The following is a 25041-nucleotide window of genomic DNA, read 5'->3' as shown; positions in this document are numbered from 1 at the left end:
CTAACCCCTAACTCGTCGGGTCACCACCTAACTCAGTTCATCGGGATAAAACCCTAGGCTACTCGCCGAGTCAGCAGCTCGACTCGGCGAGTCTATTCAGACTCTTTTGCATTCAGCCATTTTAGTGCAAGACACTTTCCCAAACTTCATATCTATGCACTCAAGGCTCATTAATCACGTAAAGGTTCGACCTTTATGACCATGCATCACTCATCTAGCTCTAATTGACAAAATAACCCTTAAAATGGTGTCTTTGGTTCAATATTCTTATGTAACTGGATAAAGTTGGGTTCTTGGGACTATCTGGACCTCTCAAGGTCCAGATCTGATGTCCAAACCTCAAAGGGACTTCACATGTTCATATATCAACTTAAAAGAGGGTAAAGAAGCCCTAAGTTCATGAGATCTACTAATCATATGAAAACAGGTATGAATTCATACCTCCAACTGTAGCCTTGAATGAAATAGTGGAAGATCTGAGACCCTCTAGTCAGTCAAGCTCGAACCTTCTCCTTCTTCCTTGCAAGAATGCACCAAAATGAAGCAATTAGCTCCCTCTATCTCTCTAAGCTCTCTGGATCGATTTGGGGTCTCTCAAGGGAAGTGTGGCCGCAAATGAAGGCCATAAGAGCCTTTAAATAGGTCACAAACCCGGGCAATTAGGGTTTTCCTCAGCAGCGCTGACTCGGCGAGTCAGATACCCGATTCTTCGAGCCCATTCATTAAACACGTCACCAAGTCGCGATCCTACTCGACGAGTTGAGGCACCAACTCGTCGAGTCACCCAAGCAAACTCATACTTGCATATAGAAATGTTATACCTCGGAAATCAGGATGTTACAATTCTCCCCCACTAGAATTAGATTTCGCCCTCGAAATCACTCCTTAACTACACAAAGAATAAATCCAACAACCCGAATGACACTACCGAAAGGATCTCATACCACACCGATATCTTTTTCCATAGACACCTGAATCCACACAGAAATTCCCAAGTCTGGAACAGAACTAACCCTTCTGCCGCTAAGATATCCCTTTCTGATCTTCCCAAAATCTGGAACTCTAGTGGCCTAGCCCGCTGCGAGACCGCCCACTCAAGCTATCACCATCTTATTCACTCCTCGAATCATCAAACCCTGATAACTCACTGCTCCTCTGATTCTCATAAGACAAAATGCGACAATGGACTACCGATTACTCATACCAAACGTACAAAACGATCCGAATCACGCCCCATGGAACGAAAGGGTTCACCTCCCACCAGGCCTCATCCACCGAACTACCATCCGAACCCATCCGAACAATAAACTTTCAAAACCCTGTTCTCCGACACAAGAACAAAATTATCATGCTCGCTCAAAAGTCCTCAAACATCTAAAAATCATAATCCTTCACTTTCCCCCAGATATCTGTTTTTATCATTTAGCACCTGGTCTACTCTCGACCTCACAGTTGGGCCTCCAAAGGTTACCCACTACATGCCCAACATGTCTCTCCGCCTCTGTCGTCAATTGTGACGCACAAGTCAAAAACTTATTTTCACCCCAAAGGAATACTACAATCCCAATTAAAGATCGACTCAACCCCGACGTGTGTCGTCTAGTTCTCATAGTTCCATGCATCTCGCGGTACCTCCCGTACCCGAGTACTGACCTACACAGGTCTAAGACATCAGATGACAAACAATACCCCTCAACATGGAACCCACCTCAGAATCCAGAATCTCATCTTGCCTACCCATCGCACCATCAGAGCCAAATTCAAACTCGAGAGTTTGGTCTGACCCAGAGTTGGAACCACTCGTTCCAAAGAAGCACTCAACTCATGACTCATGACCTGCAACACGCGCGTATACCACTTCTCCACTTCCCTTTGGTTGCGACAACCACAACTCAATTCAGAATATAACGATTCCCGGCAAATATGGAGACCCCAGTCTCGCCCCTGGTTCGACCACTAGGAACCCAACAACTCAAATATTAGGGCTACCCAAGCCTAAAACTCTTCTGCGTCATACTCTGATCAGAGAGTACTTCATCACAACACTTTCTCATTGAGTAGTGAGTACTACAGCTCCTCGCAGCATCATAACAACCTCTCACTGACTAGTGAGTACTACGGCTCCCCGCAGCATCACAACAACCTCTCACTGACTAGTGAGTACTACGGCTCCGCGTAGCATCACAACAACCTCTCACTGACTAGTGAGTACTACGGCTCCCCGTAGCATCATAACAACCTCTCACTGACCAGTGAGTACCACGGCTCCCCGTAGCATCACAACACCATATTGCGTCCACTAACTCATGCTCCGCGGACCAACATAGATAGGTGCTCACACTTATCCAAATTATGCATCACAATTCCTGACGGCAACCGTTACCACCAAACCCCTTTTCTCACTGCAATCCATTTTCCTCACTTGCTGCCATTAGCCGAAGGGCTCCCACTGGAAGCATGGATACTTGATACACCACTTGCCGTCTTAAACTCAAGACCCAAAATAACCCGAAATTCAAGGCATTAAACTCGGATACCTCGGTACACCATCTCCTACTTACGACATCATATTTTGATACGCAACTCATCTCTGCATAATTCCTTTCACCACTGATCTTCTTGTCACAGAACACGAGATCTCGGAATATTCCAATTCTCAATTTAAAACACGGAGAAATGGTAAATGACCTAGAAAATGTTGACGACAATTTGAAACTTCCTCCTATAATGCTCAGAACTCATACAAGCATACCCATAACGACCCGGAAGTTGGTTGTCTAATCAACTTCTGCCCTTCCCAACTGCATACACCAGCCCATACATTGCACCAGAAATTCTCAACCGCCGAACTATCCTTACGAGCCAACCCCCTCGAATTCACCATTATAACCTTGAAAATTTCCTGACCACCACAAGGTCTCCGATCAACAGCCACCTGCCGTTAAGACCCTCATCCTTTCTCGAACACGCACAACCTACATTACCTTGCTCTGCACCTCGCCTCGACCACTAATAACCCTGGTCTCATGAATCCTCTCCGCAGGTCTCTATATCCAGTTCTCTAACCGCTCTTGAACAAATTTCTGATCCCCTCAATAAAGTACTCGGTTCTCCCCCACTTAGGGTTCGACCCAACACCGATTGGCGCATTAAAAATCTATCCTACAGACTGTTTCTACCAGTAACATCGCACCTACCCTTGGAAGGTGTTGAGCAACGCTCGATGATCTCCCCGCTAGAGATCAAGCAACTCCAAATACCCTGAACCTCAGAGGAAATCCTCAGAAACTTCTCATCATGACTGCCTCTAGTCATTCAGAGCCTCATACTATCCCAGTACCGGACATCTCAACTGTCCAATAGTAACCCTGACTCTCAGTCTAGAAATAATGAACTATTATACTCCTCATCCTCGACTCCTCAACCAACGTTCCACCACGTGAGTTATCATAAGAGCGGGGACTTCATTACCACACTCGATACCCATCATAGATAATAAGGGCCACCGCCCCAATATACTTCTCTTGATCGTCCGACGCTGCAGCTGATACATGCCCTACTATACTCAAATAGAGTGCATCCTTGTCCTTGACTATTTCAGTCCCCACTAACAACCTGCTCATGCTATATCGTTACCTCGCGGCAGACATACTACCCAACTACTCTGGTGGAAGATCGCCATCAATGCTAACCCTCAGGGTTTACCCCCAAGCTCAGAAACTGAAATCTCAACACCTCTTATGTTTTCCCATAGGAAACGGAAATAGCACCATTCAGGTCACAGAAGGTGACATCTCCACTATCGGCTGATTGCTCAACTCAGGCCACAATCCTCCATAAACACCATCTCTACTCATCTTTGAGTCTCGCGACTTCGTCCGGCATCTCGCTCAAAAATATCTTGGAATCATCTCGACTTCGCTCACAAGGGATGCTTCATGGAAACTCGTTCAACATGGCCCTCTGACCTCATACTCTATCGCATCCGATCTCCACCTAATCAATCACGATGGAATAACTGAAAAACACAAGAATTAACTGGTACGAATCATGGTACTCGAACCACTACATCACCTCTCAGTCTGCCACAAAGCATGGTACTCAAACTATGACATCACTTCTCAATCTGCTACTTAGCATGGTACTCGAACCATGACATCACTTCTCAATCTGCTACTTATCATGGTATTCGAACCATGACATCACCTCTCGACCTGCTACAAATCATGGTACCCAAACCATGACATCACCTCTAAAACTACTACTTAGCATGGTACTCAAACCATGACATCACCTCTCGATCTGCTACAAATCATGGTACCCGAACCATGACATCACCTCTCAAACTGCTACTTAGCATGGTACTCAAACCATGACATCACCTCTCGATCTGCTACAAATCATGGTACTCGAACCATGACATCACCTCTCAAATTGCTACTTAGATCCTCCGGAATACTCCATGCATCGAGTATGGGTCCTCTGCTTTCAGTAGTACGGGCCCATACTACCTGCCACATCTACCCACACTTTCTACACGGACCATCCCAGAGTTCCTAAGCAGCTGCTCAACCTTCTCGATCACCAATCCCGTCCCGCGTGCTCGCTCCTCAACGAAATGCTCTACTCTGTCAGCGTACTCATCTGACTAAGGTCACTCCCTAGGCTCTTCCTAGGTTCTCACACTTCTCCGCCATCAGCTGCTGAGAAACTCCTATAATGCCAGTCATCTACCTCTTGAATATCGTCACATTCACTTGGTAGCTGACTCCCATCATCGTGAGTTCCACAAAGCACGAAGCCAGCAGCATTCGAGCATCGACTAAACACGTAAAACCTACTCTAGGTTACAACTTTATTGCTCTGCTCATACTCAATAGGTGTCACCGAACTCAGACAACTTTACCCCACGCGGGCATCTAGCTACTCTCTCAGTAGGTTCCTCCTATTCTCATCTAGGTGTCTCTCCTAGATTACTCCTCTACTCGAAACTCTACCTCTGTAATATTCCTGCGGGATACTCTTACTCATCACATAATCGGAAACACATCACAGATAACAGCAACTCCTCGGCTAAGGCATCACAAATCAGGCCACTCTAGTCCTAAAATATGAAATACCTAGCCTATCCTCTAGCATGCAGAATATCACAAAATATCTCATAGCACAAATAGGGTATTTTAGGAAATCACCGTTCGGGCTCTGGCTGATTGTACACACTACTCCTTCTCGTATTCTCTTAGAAACTCTTGCTCGTATTAGAAAAATCATTTCCTTGAATTTTTTTCTCAAATCCTCAGTTTGAGTCCAGATTTACCCGAAGGTGCATCCGAATCCCTCAAACCAAGGCTCTGATACCAACTTGTAACGACGTAAATTTTCAAACAAATTTACCATTTTAAATCACATAATTCTCGTAATGTATTTCACAAAAATCTCTTTTACTAAGTTTACAACTCAAAACTTCATGATTTCTCGGTTAACATCCAGGATCCTCAAAACGTAACTCTTCCTCTGGTGTGTACAATCAAGTCGGTGCCGTCCCGCGATCCTGAGAAACCTAAGACACATAACACAACACATAACACGGTAAGCACGAAGCTTAGTGAGTTCCCCAAAATACCACATACAACAATTCGCCACTCGAGGGTATACTCTGTAGGACCCTCCGGTCTATGTGTCTCAGCGGGACCCTCCAGTCCCGTAGCTCGTTGGACCCTCTAGTCCATTCTAGCTCGTTGGACCCTCCGGTCTGGTCTGATTGAGAACCCTCTGGCCTCATAGTTCGTTGGACCCTCCGGTCCGGTCTAAGCAACAAATAATATAGCATATAATACATATCACACAATCATGCATAACTCAAGCAAGCACATAAGACCCTCTGGTCATACATAATTACCACTCTAGGTAAAGTATAGTGAGAAGAATCACCTCGGGTAAACTCGGATGATCTCGTACAATCTAGCCTCCGCCTAATCACATACAAAAATTACCTCTAGTTAACAATGGCTCTCGAAGGCTAGCCTATACCCTTCCTATGCTCTCTCTCAGAAGGGTAAAAGACCATTCTACCCATCCTGACTTTTTACACTCATCTTGACCAAACCCTAAGGTCAACAAAAGTCAACTCCAGTCAACAGTCCAACTTTTGACCAGACTCGTCGAGTACACTCGGGCGACTCGTTGAGTCCAGTCGATTCATGGCAACCCGAGCAAGCTCCAACTCGACGAGCTAAACCCTAACTCATCGGGTCACCTCCTGACTCAGTTCATCGGGATAAAACCCTAGGCTACTCGCCGAGTCAGCGGCTCGACTATGCGAGTCTATTCAGACTCTTTTGCATTCAGCCATTTTAGTGCAAGACACTTTCCCAAACTTCAGATCTATGCACTCAAGGCTCATTAATCACGTAAAGGTTCGACCTTTATGACCATGCATCACTCATCTAGCTCTAATTGACAAAATAACCCTTAAAATAGTGTCTTTGGTTCAATATTCTTATGTAACTGTATAAAGCTGGGTTCTTGGGACTATCTGGACCTCTCAAGGTCCAGATGTGATGTCCAACCCTCAAAGGGACTTCACATGTTCATATCTCAACTTAAAATAGGGTAAAGATGTTGGATTAGATGTCTAAGCCCATAACTATTATTGGTATGTACTTGACCCGAGAGTAGCATGGTCCATTTGGGTTGCATATCATCACGACAATTTGTTAGGATGGACTTTTGAGAGAAGGTTATTTATGGTTTATTAATATATTATAAGTTATAATATATTAATATGAAATCATATGTTTTAATTAGTATCGATCAAAAATTAATTTGGAATTAATTTAGTGATCAAAATAGACTAATTAAATCTATGGGGACTAATTATGATAATTAGTTATATTTATATGTGTTGGGCTTATGATCCATGTTGGACCAAGTTTGTGTATGGATACATAAAGAGTTGGGCCACATGAACCATGGATCATAAAACCCATGGGTATGGATTCTGGGTTATACCTATGACCCTTGGAATCCTACATATAAATAGGTTACTCCATAGCCAAAATCACCACTTCTTTTCATAGAGAAATATGGAGGTGTTTTGGTGCATGGAATTCTCTCTCAAGAGACACCTTTGTCCTAGGTGTGTTGTGATTCCATTTGAGGCATTTCATACTATTGGTGCTAAGCTCTTAAGGCCAAATACATCAAGACTTCAAGCCACATAAAAGGTATGTTTCCCTAAGTAGTATATTATATGGTTTATGTCAAATGCATGCTAGTTATAGGTTTAATGCCTTGGAAACCATTTGCATGTATAATAGAGAAAACATAGATCCAAGGTATTTAGGGTTGTATGTGCACCGTAGGATGTTGTAGTATACTAAAACCCAACAGTGGTATCAGAGCCATGGGTTGTTTTCTATTATATTTGATGCAAATGTATTTTTTTTTCAAGTTGAAGGAAAAAAAAAGAAAAAAAACATGAAGTTTGTCAAATTTTATGATAATTACTTGATTTTATGAAAAACTAATTATTTATAAAATTTGAGTCACTTTACTACAAGAGTTGAATTAGGTCAATTTATTAAAAGATAGAATGATATGATTATTTTATTTGTTTTAAAAGTTTGATCTAAATGGTTTTAAGGAGTTACAAATTTTGTCATAAAATTTTGGAACTCAAAAGTTTTTTTTAAATTATGATCTTAAGAGTTTTGAAACTTCCATAAGTTATGGATGTGAAATGTCTCATTTATTAACTCTTTAGGTTATGAATTCCAAGTGTCTTCAAAGGATAATTGTCAAAGTTTCAAGATTTGTATTAGTTTATATGATTATCTAATTTCTTGAAAATTGTTGATGTGAATTATCTTTACTTATGAGTTTAATCTAGATCATAGAAAAATTATTTGATTATTGTGTTAATTGGAATATTTGATCTTAATAGTTTTTATGAACTCCATAACTTGTCCTCAAGTTATGGAAAGTGAAGAGTTTTTCTTTTTAAAGTGTCATTAAGTCTCATAGGTTATGAAAATAGAAGAGTCACTATTTTTAATGTCATCATTAAATGATTTAATGTCTTCCATAACTTGTCCTCAAGTTATGGAACTTGAATTTTTTTTTTCATTAAACCTTAATTAAACTCATAAGTTATGAAAAATCCAAGAGTTTTGAAAGGTTTCAAAACTTGTCCTCAAGTTTTGGAATTTGTAAAGTTACCCCTCATATATACTTTAATTCCAAACTAGACCTTAGAATTTTAAAAGTTTAAAATTCAACCCTAATACTACTATGATAATTTTAATTATATAGATATGTATAAGTTAAAGTCGTCTTACCATTAGTAGGCCTCATTCACGAAGCCGGTCTATAAGGGGGGGTATAAGGTTACTGCCTATAAAATGGCAGTTTAATGGGTGTCCACTCTCACTCACCGCTTCCTTGACCGGTGGAGGGTCGTTAGCCGAACAGGTAGGACAAGGACTATAATTCTCCCTTCATTATAAGTATAATGATCAATACTAAGTAACTAAACACTTATAAATTCCCAATCTTAGTTACTTAAGAAAATCTGAATAAGGTGCTAATCCATGAAATTACACTTTGCACTTTGTTTAAGCTGTTAGTGGAGCGTGTGTGGTTAACCGGCACACTAACCTGGACTTAACAAGGTAGGCAAAGGGTAACTTAATGTTTATCATAGTATCGTTGGAGCGTGTGTGGTTAACCGGCACATCGATTGAGGGGTAAATATTAAGGGTACCAAGTATATTTGCATGGTTACTTCACACCTTGTTTTGTAATCCTCGGCATCCCAGTCACAAAACCTGAAGGGCACACTCGAGATTGAAACATGCCATTGAAAAGTTCAATGAATCTCAAAAGAATCTAGGAGTTTCAAAACCAATTAAAACCTAATAATACATTTCGTTTATCTTGGTGGAAATTGGTGAATCGTCATTCACCTACCTTCAAATATTTTATAGCTTGGATTACGGCATCCCTCTTCCAAGTTATAAAATAGTTTGTTGGGTCCTAGCCTTAATATATCATATTGGGTGTTATATTAAGGACTTAAATCAACTTTACGTGAATTTCTCCCATTGTTGATGTCTGGTTTAGACAACAATGATCTTCCTAAACCAAGCTTTCCTAATGAATATGACTTCCCGAGTTTGGCTCATGGAAGTCATACTTCTCTTCCTCCACCTCCTCCAATTATTCTCCCTAACCCACAAGTTCAAGGTCACTCAAGCCCTAATGGCAAGCAAGGTCTATTTGTGATCACATCTTACAGATGAAGTCACATATTGACAAGCCGGGAGAGTTGGGTGTCAAAGTCTTGAGAAAGTTGGATGTTCAATCACTTTCTAAGTCACATAGTGAGTTCCTTTGGGACTACTATGAAACAGACTATGACATGAACCTTAATGGTCATATCTATTTGCTTGGTGCTGCTGAATCAGCAATGATTTGAAACGATAGTAAAGCAAATTTGATTAGAAGATCGACTTCCAAAAAAATTTATGGACAGTGACAATGGTGACACTGGAAATCCAGAAAAAGCATTCTCTTCCCAATGGAAAGGGATTGGCCATAGTCAACCCGGTTGACTAAATGGTAAAGAGAAAGGCTAAGTCTGAGATAGTCCCATTACCAAAGGGTCCATATGTTTATTTTACCAAAGGAAGGGGCGTTGATTGCAAAGCAGCCAAATTTACCTAAGGATGTTAAAGTCAATAAGTTTGACTCTACATCAGGTAGAGCCCATTATCTAACTCTGTTAAGTTCTATTCTGAGATTCTCATTACATGATGTGACTGGGTCACATGTTGATGTTTTAAGAATCAAAGAATAGAGAGAAATCTTAAAGGAAGTATATGCTGATTCCGATCGCATCAGAATTTTGAAACCTATATTGACGTTAAATAACTATTAAGAGAATACGTTAGGATACATGCCACAAAGGTTAAACAATCTTAGAATACTTGATTTGGCCCTATTGCGCAACTCTTGTTCGAGTCCAACCGTTGTAGTGTAAGATCTTTCAGTCGAAGGACTGTTTTATCTTTGTTATATGTAATTGTATTCATAAGATAGTTAATTTACATTGGTAGAAGTTACTTCTATGACTGATACCAGGGTGGGGTGGGAATTCCTAGTGACCTACGAAGAATGTTAGAATTTGCTAGTGTAGGCGCTTGTGTAAGTGAAATCCTAGAAGAAGAATCTAGGAAGATTAGTGTGACATCCCCAAATTCACGGTCATTTTAAAAATTTTATTTATGATTATTTAAAAATCAGAGTATCCTTTTTGAAGAATATTATTGCGAAATTTGTCCCAAAAATATGATAAATATATTATCAAAGCACTTCCAAAGAAATGTATTTTATTTATATTAAAAAATTGGGAAGTCATCGTCAATACAGAAACATAAGCATAAACAGACCTTACATTCATTTACACTAATGATTTACATCTGCTTTAATCTCTCAGTGTAATGTATCTTCGCACCGATACCTGTGATACAAATAGACTGAGTGGGTCAGGTTGGGAAACCTGGTGAGTACACAGGGATTTCAATCCCACAATGTTATATCACATATATATATATATATATATATATATATATATATATATATATATATATATATATACAGGGATTTCAATCCCACAATGTTATATCACATATATATATATATATATATATATATATATATATATATATATATATATATATATATTAGAACTTGAAATATACAATATCGCCTCATATAAGCAATTTTATCCCACCCCGTCGATCCTCACAATGAAACAATTCATACTCTTGGATCTAAAATTAACAACTTTACCTAATCCATACTCTCGGATCAGGTATGTCTAATCCATGCTCTCGGATTAATTACAAATGACTATTCCCACTCCATACTCTCGGACTAGGGACAAATGGCTATGTCTAATCCATGCTCTCGGATCAATGACACATTTTAAATTCTACCCTCAGTGTATATCACACCCGTACTCATAAGTAGATTCTACCTGATATTCATCTTAATTAATTTAGGTTTATTCTAAATCATCATATATTATCAGAAATACTCTTAACACGTATTTCGGGCAATATCAAATATGTCACACATAAACATATATTTAATACCTTAATTAATACTTGTATTAAAATTATGTTCATGAAAGGGACTATGCACTCACTTGTTAAAGTGATGATTCGTAATCTGGACAGCGCTTCGCTTCTATCAATTGTCTTTTCCGTCGACGTAACGTAGTATTATTATCACAAACTTTAGTCTAATATTTATTGCTACTAATTATTAGTCTAGATTTGTCATTAACTCAAAGTCTACTTTCATGATGTATCAAGTAAGGAAAAACCAGGTAGGATCATATCGGAGGTAGGGTCCATTTGGTATACGAAGTATACTGGAAATCCCACTTTAAACACCTCACCAAATCACAGTCTAGAAATCATCCCCGTAAGTAGAGCAATAAGTATAATGACATAGAATTAATGATAAATCTTATTTATAGGTTCATAATAACGACTTATGACTATAAATATAAGTTACACTGAAAAAACAAAATAGTGTAGCTTAACTTACAGGGCTTTTAACGAACACCGAGAAATTGCGCGGGCATAACTCCGACTCTAAAAACTTCTTTTCGTAGGCTTTTTAATGACTCGGAGTTTCTCTATTGCACCCTAAAACTAGGATAAATCGAACAAGAAAGAAAGAAGGATTCTAGAGAGAGTTTAGAGGAGTGGAGTAAGGAAATATGAAGAATGCATCCTCTATTTATATGGGTTTGATCATAGAGTGGGCCCTAAGTTTTGTCCTTATCTTCTGCATACGAGCTCCGTATTCTAATTTCTTTATATCCACACATAGGTATTTCCGTGTACTACAACTTTCATTTAGACCCCGTCAGCTAATTCTCATTCTATATTAGATTTACAAATCTGTATCGAATTCATCGCGCACGAAGACTAGGGACTAAGTTTCATCCATATCTTTAACATACGAGATCTATTCTTGACTTTCTTTATTTCCAAGTGTTGGTATTTCTGAGTGCTACAACTTTCATTTAGACTCCATCGGCTAATTCTCATTTTATCTCAGATTTACAAATCTGTATCGAATTCGCCGCGCTCTAAGAGTAGGGACTAAGTTTCGTCCATATCTTTTGCATACGAGCTCCGTTTTCCACTGTATTTTTATCTTTGAGCTCCTTTTAATGAGCTCTTAAATTATCGTTTAGATTATTTTGGCTAAAAATCGATCGATCTAAAATTCGATTTCTGGGTTGTATACTGTTATGCTAAATCTTAGAAAATTCATAACTTCCTCAAATGAAGTCAGATTTGGACGTTCTCTATATGCACGATCTCGGTTTAACGTATACTACGACTTTTGTTTAGGTCGCTAAGGCTAAAAAGTATTTCGTCAAAAAATCACTTTTTACGATACGCGGTGTCGTGCCGGTTTAGTCGCAAAACTTCGACGGGTCATAACTTCATCATTATAACTCGGATTTCAACGTTCTTTATTTGTACATATTCCTTGTGACTTATACTATAACTTTGGTTAGTACTATTTATTATATATAATATTCTATCAAAAAAGTCATTTTTTAAGCTTATTATCTCTAAATGGACCAGCCCGAATCTGCGGGGGTTATAGTTAGTGGTATGTACTCGTTCGAGTGCAGGTCAATATGATTAGAACAATTGGCAGTGGTCGTGTGTAGAAACCTGGGGAACTTTGTGACAGCTCTGGGGAAACGTATGGATAGGTGTGGAACTACTATGGGCCTGTACTAAGGAGTTGGTTTTTGGGTTGAGGACGAGCCTGGTAATTGTTTGACCCTCAGTGGCCATTGCATAATGGGGTCTGAATGGTCCAGATCTGTGTGAGTTAGTGGATTATAGGGTCTCGAGGGCGTTGTTCGAAGTAGTATCAGTTTGAGTCATGGGAGTCAAGAAGGAAGCGGTTGTAATGATTGACTCGAGTATTACAACATGATGATGAGTGATTGGTTGATGTCTTTGGATGAAATTTTCTACGATGGGGATTGTGTTTTTCCAGCTTTCCTTGTTCGGAGGAAAGAGATAGAAGACATATGATTTTAGGCTTGGATGTAGACCTAACATATGACTACGTAGTTTCGGTTTCTACGGTAAGTATGGGAATACACAAGAGGAATCTTGTAGTATGGTTGCCTCGACGTATTTTAAAGTGTGGGCAAGAGATTATTTATTATTGATATCGTAAAAAGATCAGATCAAGGGTCTACTCTATTTCAAATCAGTTAGGTCATGTTATAGCTGATTGTTTCAAGTAATCAGGAGAAGTGAATCGGGGTTGACAACTTTCATTGTCTCTGATGTGTCCCGACTATGAGAATGAAGCCTCCTATTTTCATGTTGAATCGTGCGAAGAGTCGCTTGATGAGACGTTGTTGGCTAGATGGGTGGTTACTACGAGTTTGAACCCTAAGCGAGGGAGAACTAATCATTCATGGTGAGGGAGGACGGAGAGGTTCGACTATTTTTTTCAGCTACGAGGACTAGGAGTTATTGCTTGTGCATCAACATGGGAAACATAATGCTCGAGGTGGTAGTGCTGGAAAGTTCTGAGGTCTCCATCTGAGATTCACAGTTTCCTTGAGTTTGGCTAGTCTTTATCGGAAGGATCATCTTGTATTGTGCTATACATTTCAAGAGTCAGGGTTGCTATGTATTTGGTTGAGTTGGTTTTAGACTTGGTTGTTTGCAACGTCAGTTGGTGGTAGTTCGAACCCTAAGTAGGAGAGAACTACTAGTCTGATCGGAGGATCAACAGACTGTTCAACTTTGGTGGTTTTCTTACATTGAATGAGAGGAATATGTAGTTCTGGTGTTCGAGACTTTGCTTCAGGTTTATTGCTACATAAGAAGGGGAATGTGGGCTACCATCAAAGTGTTCGTGGTTAGGAAGTTTTCATATTGCGTGTGTCAAGGATTGTCCAGAGTCCTTCATGGTCACGAAGAATTCAAGGATTAGTCAGATCGGGAGCACATAGAAAGTTACTGCTAGGTTTATGTCCTTATGGACGCGCGTGTTGTACTCACATCAGAAGCTTTTGTCCGAGGAGCTCTTTATACCCAGTAGTTATCTTTCGGGAAAGTCAAGGATTAAGTCATGTGGAATTTGGGCCATTGAAGTTTAGTATTAGTTTTTGAGGGATTGGTTAGCCTAATGTATAGACCGCTATCTATGGTCAAAAATGGGCAGTTGTTGATCTGTCAATCATCTTCAAAGTTTGGTAAGTGTATTTTCGCATGAGATTTGTTCCTTAGTGTGTTGGATTATTGGATTAGTTGTCGATCCATTTTCGATCATTGGTTATTTTGTTCATCGTCAACAACTGAGGTTGTCCGAAGGTGTCGAGCTGTATCAGTTGAAAATGCAATAGGTGCGTCAACCTATTGTCAAGTTCTGTACGGTATATATCTTGGTTTATGGGTATGTGTACCCTTAAGTGTTGGTTATGGAATTATTGGTCATAGCAGGCTCGAGTTTGGCGGTTGACCAGTTGTTCTTAGTTATAAGGAGTTCGAATGTCTGAACGACGTTGTTCAATTTTTCAGGTTTGACATTGGATCAACATAGGATCAAATTTTTGGTAGGTCACATCAACTGGGTTGGTATTTGGGTTTATTTGATCTCGTTTCTGTCAGCATTCTGGATAATTTTGGAGTTTTCCTTTGAGTTGGGTAGTTTTATCGGGATAGTTTTACATTAGTGGGATCTGTTCAGTTTTATTTAAGATTAGAATATTGTTTTGGTTTTCAGGAGAAGGTTTTGGTAACGATTGAGGTTCATCAATTTGTAACACCCGATTCAAAGTGATTTTCAGTTTCGACCTTAGGGGTGTTAATGTTTTGCAGAATTGGTCCCTAGGGGCGGATTTGCCAACTTCAGGAAGGTTGGAGTATGTTGGGCGTACTGGTGCAATTTTGGATCACGGGTCTTAACCACGTATGCAGGGCGTACGTGAGCTTGAGTGAAACCCTAATTTTTAGGGTTGGCACCCTATTTAAACCTTATGATTGCCTCATTTGGTCATGTTTAGTCAACCTCCACATTCTTTTGTCCAAAAATCGAAACCTTAGTGTGTGTTTGTGATTTTTGAGCCTTAAAGAGTGTTTGTTGGTGATTTGTGAATGAGAAGAAAAAGAAGACCATGTAGAGGAGCATCTTGAGCTTGAAGATTGGGGGTTAGCTCATCATTTTCAAGCTTTTTGAGGCAAAAAGCTCACATCTGGATGATCCATGATAAGAGATCTAGTTATGATGTTGGCTTATGCATTTTGAGTCCTTGGAGTGATAATGAGCTTCTTGGCTCACTCCAGAAGTATTGGTGTTAGATCTAGACTTCTTTAGGTCCCCTTATTCATAAAAATGCAAGCTTTATGGAGTATTTGAGCCCATGCATATATTAAGACATTTGTTAACCACTTTTTAAGCTATTGACAGCCATTAAGCCATGCATGTATTAAGACATTTGTCAAGGGTCTAATCTCTTTGAAATTATTTAGGTCATGTTCTAGCTGATTGTTTCAGATAATCAGGAGAACTGAATCGGGGCCGATAACTTTCATTGTTACTGATGTGTCCCGACTATGAGAATGAAGCCTCCTATTTTCATGTTATATCGTTTGAAGAGTCGTCTGATGATAAGTTGTTGGCTAGATGGGTGGTTAGTGCGAGTTTGAACCCTAAGTGGGGGAGGACCAATCATTCATGGTGAGGGAGCACGGAGAGGTTCGTCTATTTGTTCAGCTGCGAGGACTAGGAGTTATTTCTTGTGCATCAGCATGGGAAACATAATTCTCGAGGTGGTAGTTGTGTATAGTTGTAAGGTCTCCATCTGAGATTTGGAGTTTCCTTGAGTTTCGGTAGTCTTTATCGGAAGGATCATGTTGCGTTGTGTTATACATTCCAAGAGTCAGGGTTGGTATGTATTTGGTTGAGTTAGTTTTAGACTTGGTTTTTTGCAACATCATTTGGTGGTAGTTCAAACCGTAAGTGGGAGTGGACTGGGTAGTCTGATCGGAGGATCAACAGACTGTTTAACTTTGGTGGTTTTCATACTTTGGGTTCAAAGGAATATGTAGTTCTGATGTCCGAGACTTTGGTTCAGGTTTATTGCTACATAAGAGGGGGAATGTAGGCTACCATCGAAGTGTTCATGGTTAGAAAGTTTTCATGTTGCATGTCTCAGGGATCCTCCAGAGTCCTTCATGGTCACGACGAATTCAATGATTAGTCAGATCGGGAGCACATAGCAACTTACTGCTAGGTTTAAAGAAAATTAATGTTTTGCTTGAATTAAAAATGAAATTTTTACCTCATAATTTTTGGGACGTTACACAATTAGTTGGATCTTATTGTTTTCCACCCTTTTGGGTAAAGCTGTAATGAAGAAGTAATACACCAGATCTAGGATTGGTTACGTGATTCCTTGAGGGTGTGTATGGTGGTAGTTCATTAAATATTGTCATGGGGAGTGCATAGTGATTGAGTATGATAGCCTGTGAACTCTTGGTCCGAATTTATGGTATGTTTTTATTTATTTTATTTCTTTCGAATTGAAACAAGCATTCAACTGTCTATCTATTCTGTGGTTGTGTGTGACCGTGTTTTCATCTAATTTTGGCGTTGGTAACAGCCCGAAAAATGGAAGGATTTGTGTGGTAGAATTGGATGGCTTGTGTTTTGTTTAGTAGTGGTGGGAGAAATGTTATATGAGTTCCTAGAAGTTGGTGGGATGATGGGTGAGTACCTTTAGGCCCCTGGGGTTCTAGTCTTGAGTGTTCAGTCCGGTAGTGGAATGATGGCAGGATCGGTGTTGTACCGTGAGCTTATCATTCTAGTGGATGGATGGTGTCACGATGTAACCTGAACCAATGATTGTATGACTCATATGTGTGGACCCGATAGTTATTTAATTGAGACTCTTACGTCTCAAATCATTAGTCTTATTGGCATGGTTGGGTGTTAGAACATTTTAGGGAATCAGTAGGCTACGAGGCCAGCAGGTTTAGATCATGTGGATGATAAGATTTTGTCTTGTTGGAAGTCATAGGTTTGCATCAGAAGTCGCTGGTTAAATTTTTGTGTTTGAGGACCCCGTTTTCTTATGGGTTGTTTATCAGGAGTTCGGTTACCCGTGTTGATTTTTGGTTCTAAAACCACGAGTGATGAATATCGTTGTAAATACAGTGAATGATTTGTTAGGTGGTTGTACACCTGAGTTGATGTGGGAGTTGGGTGCAATGTGAGGTTCTTGGATTGACCGTTATCACGCTCGTGAGAGTAGTGGGTTAGTGATGACTTATCAGGAATTTAAGTGTGTATTTGAGGTCTTTTGGACATAATTTCCAGATTGGGATTGGTTGGAATTTGCGATAAGGATATTTTGGGTATTCATTTTGCATGGTTGGGTGGTATTCTTAGTCAAGGACAAGGGTAGGTACGATGAATGAATGAGCATCAATCTTAGGGTATGGTTTCTATAGTTTAGACGTATGGGTTCCTAGTTTGGGGATGTATATCGATATAGTCGGTTTGTAGTTCCATTTTTGAGAGTTTCCTTGTTGCTATGAGTTGCGTCATACAGTCTGGGAGGGTGATGTGATTGTTGCAGTTGAGTTTTTTTTTCAAGTGATTGCGAGTTTGTGGGCAAGGTTGCTTATCGGTTGGATCTTCTTATGGACCTTAGTCAGGTCCACAACACCTTTCATGTTTCTCAGCTTCGGAAGTGTTTAGTTGATGATCCTGCATTGGTACCCTTGGATGACATTCAAGTTGATGAACGCATGAATTATGCGGAGAGACTGGTTTCTATTTTAGATAAAAAGATGAAGGCCTTGCTCAACAAGGTGGTGGGTTTGGTGAAGGTGCATTGGCAACACTAGTGTAACATCCCGATGTTAAGGTAATTTCAATTTCAACCCTATGTTTGAATAATTTTGTATTTTAGCCCTTGGGATTGAAAAGGATTGCAAAATGGCCCATAGTGGCAAAATGGTAATTTTGTCAAAGAGTAGTACGTTGAGCATATGTTTTGTATGCTAAGCGTACTAGGGCGCGCCCTAGTACGTTGGACGTACACCTCGTACATAGGGCATACGTAAAGAATGTGCAAACCGTAATTTTTAGGGTTTGGTCCATATTTAAACCCTATTATAGCCTCATGTCTCATTTCTTCATCAGCCTCCCTCTGTGAAAAACGACCCCAAGCAAACCCTAAGTGAGAAGAGTGCATTTTGAGACTTTTAAGTGTGTTTTTGTGTGTTCCAAAGGAGGAAGAAGGTGGTGGTGAACCTTAGAAGCTAGAAGCAAGCTTGGATATGGAAGTCTTGCATCATTCTCCATCTCCAGAAGGTAAAAAGTTTCCACCTTGATGATTAAGTTGCTAGATGTAGCTTGCATGATGATAATATGAGCTTTTGTCCCCAAATATGTTCTTTATTGTGTATGGCATTCTTTAGAATGCTTAAGTTGTCCTTTTGGACGTATTTCCATGTCTTGAGTCACAAAAATATGATCTTGGCCCCTGAGATTCTTTCATTCAAGATAAGTTAGAGTTTTTTTGTTGGGCTTGATTTAAACATGTAGTACAATAAAGTTGCAAAGTTTATGGTTTGGGATGGAATTTGGGGCTAAGACTGAAAATTAGACGTAATGACTTAAGGAAATAAGTGCACAAAATGAAGTTGTTAAGCCATCGCGTACGCAGGGCGTAACCTGCCGAATATCGGGCGTACGCTTATGGGAGCCCGATTTGGATCGCGTGTACACGGGGCGTACGAGTCGAGTATGCGAGGCGTACTTGATCTGGGTTGACTTTTCTTGACCCGTTGACTTTGACTTTGACTTTGACCAAGGTTGACCAAGTTTGACTTAAGGGCATTTACGGTATTTTGAACAATAATTGAGTCTTGGTCTCTATCTGTTGAATAGGTGACCTGTAGGGCCAGTATTTGGAGAAGTTTATCGTTCAGATTTTCGTCAGACTGTGAGGTGAGTTTCCCTCACTGTACTTACGGGTCGAAGGCACCAAGGCCGACTCATTAGATTGATATCCAGTTATACTTTGATTTATGATATGCTGAGTATGGGATAGACCTGTATGATTATATGATAGTTGCTGATATGCATAAACCGGTAGATCTGTAGGACTACCTGTGATTTGTGGCTGATTATCTGTCTGTTAATTTTGTTTGTTATCTATTATATGTCGACATATTGTGCTGGGTTGAGACTTTACTGCTTTGTGCGTGATTCAACAGACCGGGGGTATTCCATCCCGATGGTTGAGTGGTCCCAAGGGTATTCTAGTCTGATGACTGAGTGGGCCCGCTGTATATTGGTATTCCAGTCTGATGACTGAGTGGACATGTTGTATATTGACATTCCAGTCCAATAACAGATTGGGCCATGGGTAATCTAGACCGATGGTTGTGGACCCGGGGGTATTCCAGTTCGATGACTGATTGGACCCAGCATGCTTGTTTGTATATGATATGTGTATTGTGTGGTGGTACTTTGGGGGAAACTCACTAACTGTTGGCTTACAGTTTTTGGTTATAATTTCAAGTACTTCCGAGGATCGTAGGAAGGAGAAGGCATGACCGTACACATCCTGATTTTATGTTGTTAATCTAGGGAGACTCTGTTTTGAAAACAATGGTTTTGTAAACACTTTTATTAGTAAATTGGCTGATTAGAAAAGTTTAAATTTGTTGTGATTTTTTAGATGTTACAAGTTGGTATCAGAGCCTTGGTTTGAGCGAATTGGAGGAACACCTGTGTGAATCCAGTCTCAAACTAAGGAACTGCAAAGGTTTTAAAAATGATATTAAAAAAATTGTTTAAAAAAATCAAGAAAGAATGGGATGTGTTTGATCAGCCAAAGCCAGTAAGTTGTCTGCAAATTACCCCAATGTTATTTGATATTATATGTTAGAACAACATGCTAGTGATAGGCTAGGGATCTTCAGGAATTGCATGATTGAATTGCCTGATTATATGATGCATGATAGCCTGGGGTTCTTCCTTATATGGAATTGACATCATTACTGTAATTGCTTAGTGTATGCATCAAAATTGTAAATAACTAAGATTTTATAGCCTGTGAATGTTTGATTTAGCCTTAGTTCCCCTTCCTTGTTTGATTGTGGGCTTAGGGTAGAATCAAGTATTTAACTGTCTATAGGATCCAATGTTATGTATGATTAAAATACATGAGTGTTGCATGGTTGGTGGAAGTTTCATGGATGGGTTATGTGGAGTCAGCCAACCTGTTGAGGGATGTCTAGCCTTTCTCTAGGAAGTGAGAATAGGTTGTATGTGTATTCCAGTGAGTGCTTGTTAGGGTTGTTGTGATGATATTCTGAGACAAATACGGGTAGGTGTGGAAGGTAGTATGGGCCCATACTACTGGAAGCATAGGACCCGTACGCGTAACAAGGAAGTCACAACCCCTAGGGTTTTGTTGGGAAATGGTTCCTATGGTATGATATTTTTTTTATCCGATATCTCCCTGGTTTAATTTAAATATGGTGCTTACGATGCGATTTGAGTCAAGATCCGGATTAAGAGCTAGAGTAGGTAGCCAGGATGGGTCAGGATTGACTGATGTAACGCCCGCAGATTCGGGCTAGTCAATTTAGAGACAATAAACGTCAAAAATAACTTTTTTGATAGAATATTATTTATAATAAATAATCTTGACCAAGTTATAGAATATATCACAAGGGTTCCGTACATTTAAAGAACGCTGAAATCCGAGTTATAACGAAGAAGTTATGACCCGTCGCAGTTTTACGACTAAACCGACACGGCACCGCGTAACGTAAAAAGTAAATTTTTGATAAATTACTTTTTAGCCTTAGAGATCTAAACAAAAGTCGTAGTATACATTAAACCGAGAACATACATAAAAAGAACGTCCAAATCTGACTTCATATGAGGAAGTTATGATTTTTCTAAGATTTAGCATAGTAGTGCACAACTCGGATTTCGAATTTTAGATCAACCGATTTTTAGCTGACACAGACTAAACGAGAATCGAAGATCTCGTTAATAGGAACTCAATGGTATAAAGACAGATGAATGACACTGTTCTGAATTTTTAACGGATTTTAACTGTCAAAGTCTGTTAAAATATAACTTTAAAGATAAAGTCAAAATTAGCCAATAGAGTCTAAACGAAAGTTGCAGATCCCGTCGATACCTACGCGTGGATATAAAGAACGTCAAAAACGGAGCTCGTATGCGAAAGTTACGAAATTTAGAAGTCGGGAATAAGCTTATGCAAATGGGGACACGTGGCTTAATCCCGTCACTTGCTTTCTCGCCACGGTCTCGCATGCGGAGCTAACACCAGCCCCCTCGTACGCGCAGTATAGTCCTCATACGCACAACATACTCCGAGGATTACGCCCATCGTAGTCTGAAGTTGTCTCCTATAAATAAGTGCAAGGAGCACCCCATTTCTTCACACCACAACCCTTCTTTCTCTCTCAATACTCTAAAACTATCCCTCCCCTTACCTAGTACTTCCTAAGTGCTAGAGGCGAGTCCCGGAGCACCAGAAGGCTCCAAGAAGAAGAACTTTTGGCTCAGAAGTTCTGCTCGCGCAGAGCCCGGTTCTTCGCTAAACTCCATTGTAAGTGAGTTATGCTTACCCTTATTTAAGTATAACTTATATTTAAGTTCATTATCGTTATTATGAACCTATAAGCAATATATGTTCTAAGTAGAAATTATAAAAAGTGTTAATATAATACCTTTTAATTGCTCACGGTACGGGGAATCTGGTTTGAAGGGCCGCATAGGGTTGTTGGATTTCAGAACAGCTTAAATGCCAAATGGTCCTGCACTCCGGTGTTTCATGTCTGGCCCCTGTCGGTACATAGTAGTTGAAAAGTTTTGTTTAACACTTATAAAACAATATCGCTCGTAGACCTTGAGTTAATTAGTCGCAATAAATATTAGACTAAAAACTTAGCAATAATAAAGCTTGGTTTCGTCGAAAGAAAAGACAATTGTTAGAAGCGAAGCACTGTCCGAGTTTCGAGTCATCACTTTAACAAGTGAGTGCATAGTTACTTTCATCTTGCACATAGATATGAAGTATTTAATATAAATTACGTGTTATGTGTGCATGTTATCTGTGTTCCTGATATCTATACTAGATAAATGATTTATACATGTTTACATGATTCAAACCGTATATGTATTTTTATACTTATAAATATATATTGGGTAGTGACGGGTGATGAGAGAAAGGTGATGATAGAAAGGTGATGATAACTAGGTGATGATAGATAGGTGGTGATAAATAGGTGATGTGAGATGTGAGGAGATGCCATAATCTTGACCTGCGATGTTGCGATGTAGCGATGTAGTCATGTACCAGAGTATAGATGGTAACCACGAACTATTCTAAACAATCATGTGGAAACACCAGCAGGCTCATAACCTGTAGGTTATGAATTACGAGTTCAGGAGATGTTGTAACTACGTATTCATGCAATGTTACTCTAACCCTTACTTTGAATTACGAGTTCAGGCGATGTTGTAACTACGTATTCATGTGATGATACCCTAACCCTTACTGGACACGTATTGGGGGAGTAATCCCCGAATCAGTATTGTCTATGCGATGTAGGCGATGATCCTTAGGAAATGTCCTTAGGAACAAACATATAAGGAAATGTGATGTAAGGAGATGAGAGGTAAATACGACGTAGGAGATGACCCTTAGGATAAATCTTTAGGGAAGATTAAATGAAGAAATGGGGATGGGTAATAGGGTTAATTGTTTGATGATGAAACATAATAACATTATTATTGTGGGTTGAAAACCCTATGTACTCACCAGGTTTCCCAACCTGACCCACTCAGTTTATTTAAATCATAGGTGTCGATTTGAAGATACATTACACTGAGAGATTAAAGGAGATGTAAATCATTAGTGTAAACGAATGTAAGGTCTGTTTATGCTTATGTTTATGTATTGACAATGACATCCCAAAGTTTTAATATAAACAAAATACATTTATTTGGAAATGCTTTGATAATATATTTATCATGTTTTCTGGGAACAAATTCCGCAACATATTTATTTAAAATGGATACTCAGATTTTTAAATAAGCGTAAATAAGATTTTTAAAAATGACTGTGAATTTTAAGATATCACAATTGAGGACTGGGTTAGGGAGATAATTCGTGAGGAGGTTGTTTCTATTATCCGGAAGCAGATACCGAAGTTGTTTGGGTCTATCAAGACTGCTATGATGGAGTTCTAAGATGACCGACACGCTGCACTTTCTAAGACTATCGCTGTTGTAGGTACCACGGTTGTCGCTGCGGCAAAGATTGGAACTGGTAGAGCTTTCCAGTACCGGGACTTCGAAAATTCGAAGCCCCCGATGTTTGATGGGGTTCACGATTCGATCATTACCATGAGGTGGCTGTCAGATGTTTAGGGATGTTTCTTTACTTGCTCTTGCCCAACTGAACAGAAGGTCAAGTGCGCTTAGAACCTTCTTCGGTCTGGAGCAAAGGATTGGTGGAGGTTGGTTACTAGTCATACACCCCAGAGCAGCGAGCTGCAGTGTCATGGGAGCAGTTCTCTGAGATGTTCCGCTCGAGATATGTTCCATTGGTAGAGCGGGAGAGGCTGTCCCAGGATTATTTGGATCTGAGACAGGGGACCGAGTCGGTGACGAAGATCACCAAGATGTTCACAGAGAGAGCTATGTTTTTCGCTGAGTTTGCTGCTTCTGAGCAAGCTCAGATGACCCAATACTTAAGCATTCTCAAGATGGATATCCGCAAGTTTGTGTCTACGCAACACTATGGTTCACTGGTGGATTTGCAGGAGGCCGTTAGGCGGCGAGAGATTGAGATGGAGCTCTAGACGAGGGAGCAGAGGCAGGCCCCAACGCAGTCACAGCCTGCGGCGAAGCGGTTCAACGCCGATGATGTTAGATCTGGGAGTCAGAGGGGCCGCACTTGTGGGAAGTGCGACAAAGTCCATGATTATCCTTGCCGATCTTCTTCTAGATGCCACAAATATGGCATGAAGGGCCACATTGCGAGGGACTGATGTCAGCAGGCTTTAGTACCCAGCACCTGGATTTGCTATCACTGTGACCACGTTGGCCATGTGAAGGCCAACTGTCCCTTGCTTGCTGCTAGAGCGGGGAAGGCACCAACACCGACTACTCTTAGGATCACCGATGGGAGCCAGGGCAGGGCGGAGCCCCCGATGGCTCGAGGTCGCACTTTTCAGCTCATGGCGGAGGAGGCCAGAGCGGAACCAGACATCGTGACGAGTACATTCCTATTGAACTCTTTGCCTGCTCTTGTGCTTTTTTACTTGGGTGCGAGTCGGTCTTTTGTATCCCATATGTTCAGTAGGGAGTTTGATATGCCTATTGGGGAGATAGAGTGTCCGTTGCGGGTTTCTATCACCAACGAACATGAGATTTCTGCATCCAAAGTGTATCAGGGTTGTGTATTGGAGATCTTCGAGGTGCCTTATCCAATAGATTTTATCCCTATCCCCATGGGGGATGTATGAATGATAGTGAGTATGCATTGGCTGAGCAGGTTAGGTGCTATGATAGACTGCGAGGGCCAGTGAGTAGTAGTTCGAACCCCAAGTGGGGGAGAACTAGTTATCTATGGAGATGGTACCAGGGTTGGTTCAGGGTTTTGTTCGCCAGCCAAGGATCGGTAGTATATTCAGCAAGGGTGTGCGGGTTATCTTGTTTGTGTGGTTGATACTCGGGTAAGGGAGCAAGTCTCGGTTTCAGACATGCCATTTGTTAGGAAGTTTGTGTGACATCCCCTAATTTCTCGGCCAGAAAAGACCGATTTAATTTATGCTTTTTAAAAGTAAAGTCAGAGAAATCCCTTTAAAAGATGTTGCGGAATTGGTCCCCATAACAAAACAT

This window comes from Lactuca virosa, chromosome 5 (genome assembly GCF_052849685.1).
Source record: "Lactuca virosa cultivar CGN04683 chromosome 5, Lactuca_virosa_CGN04683_v6, whole genome shotgun sequence".
Lineage (NCBI taxonomy): Eukaryota > Viridiplantae > Streptophyta > Magnoliopsida > Asterales > Asteraceae > Lactuca > Lactuca virosa.
The sequence above is the reverse complement of the archived record's forward strand: the minus strand, read 5'-3'. Positions refer to the sequence as shown.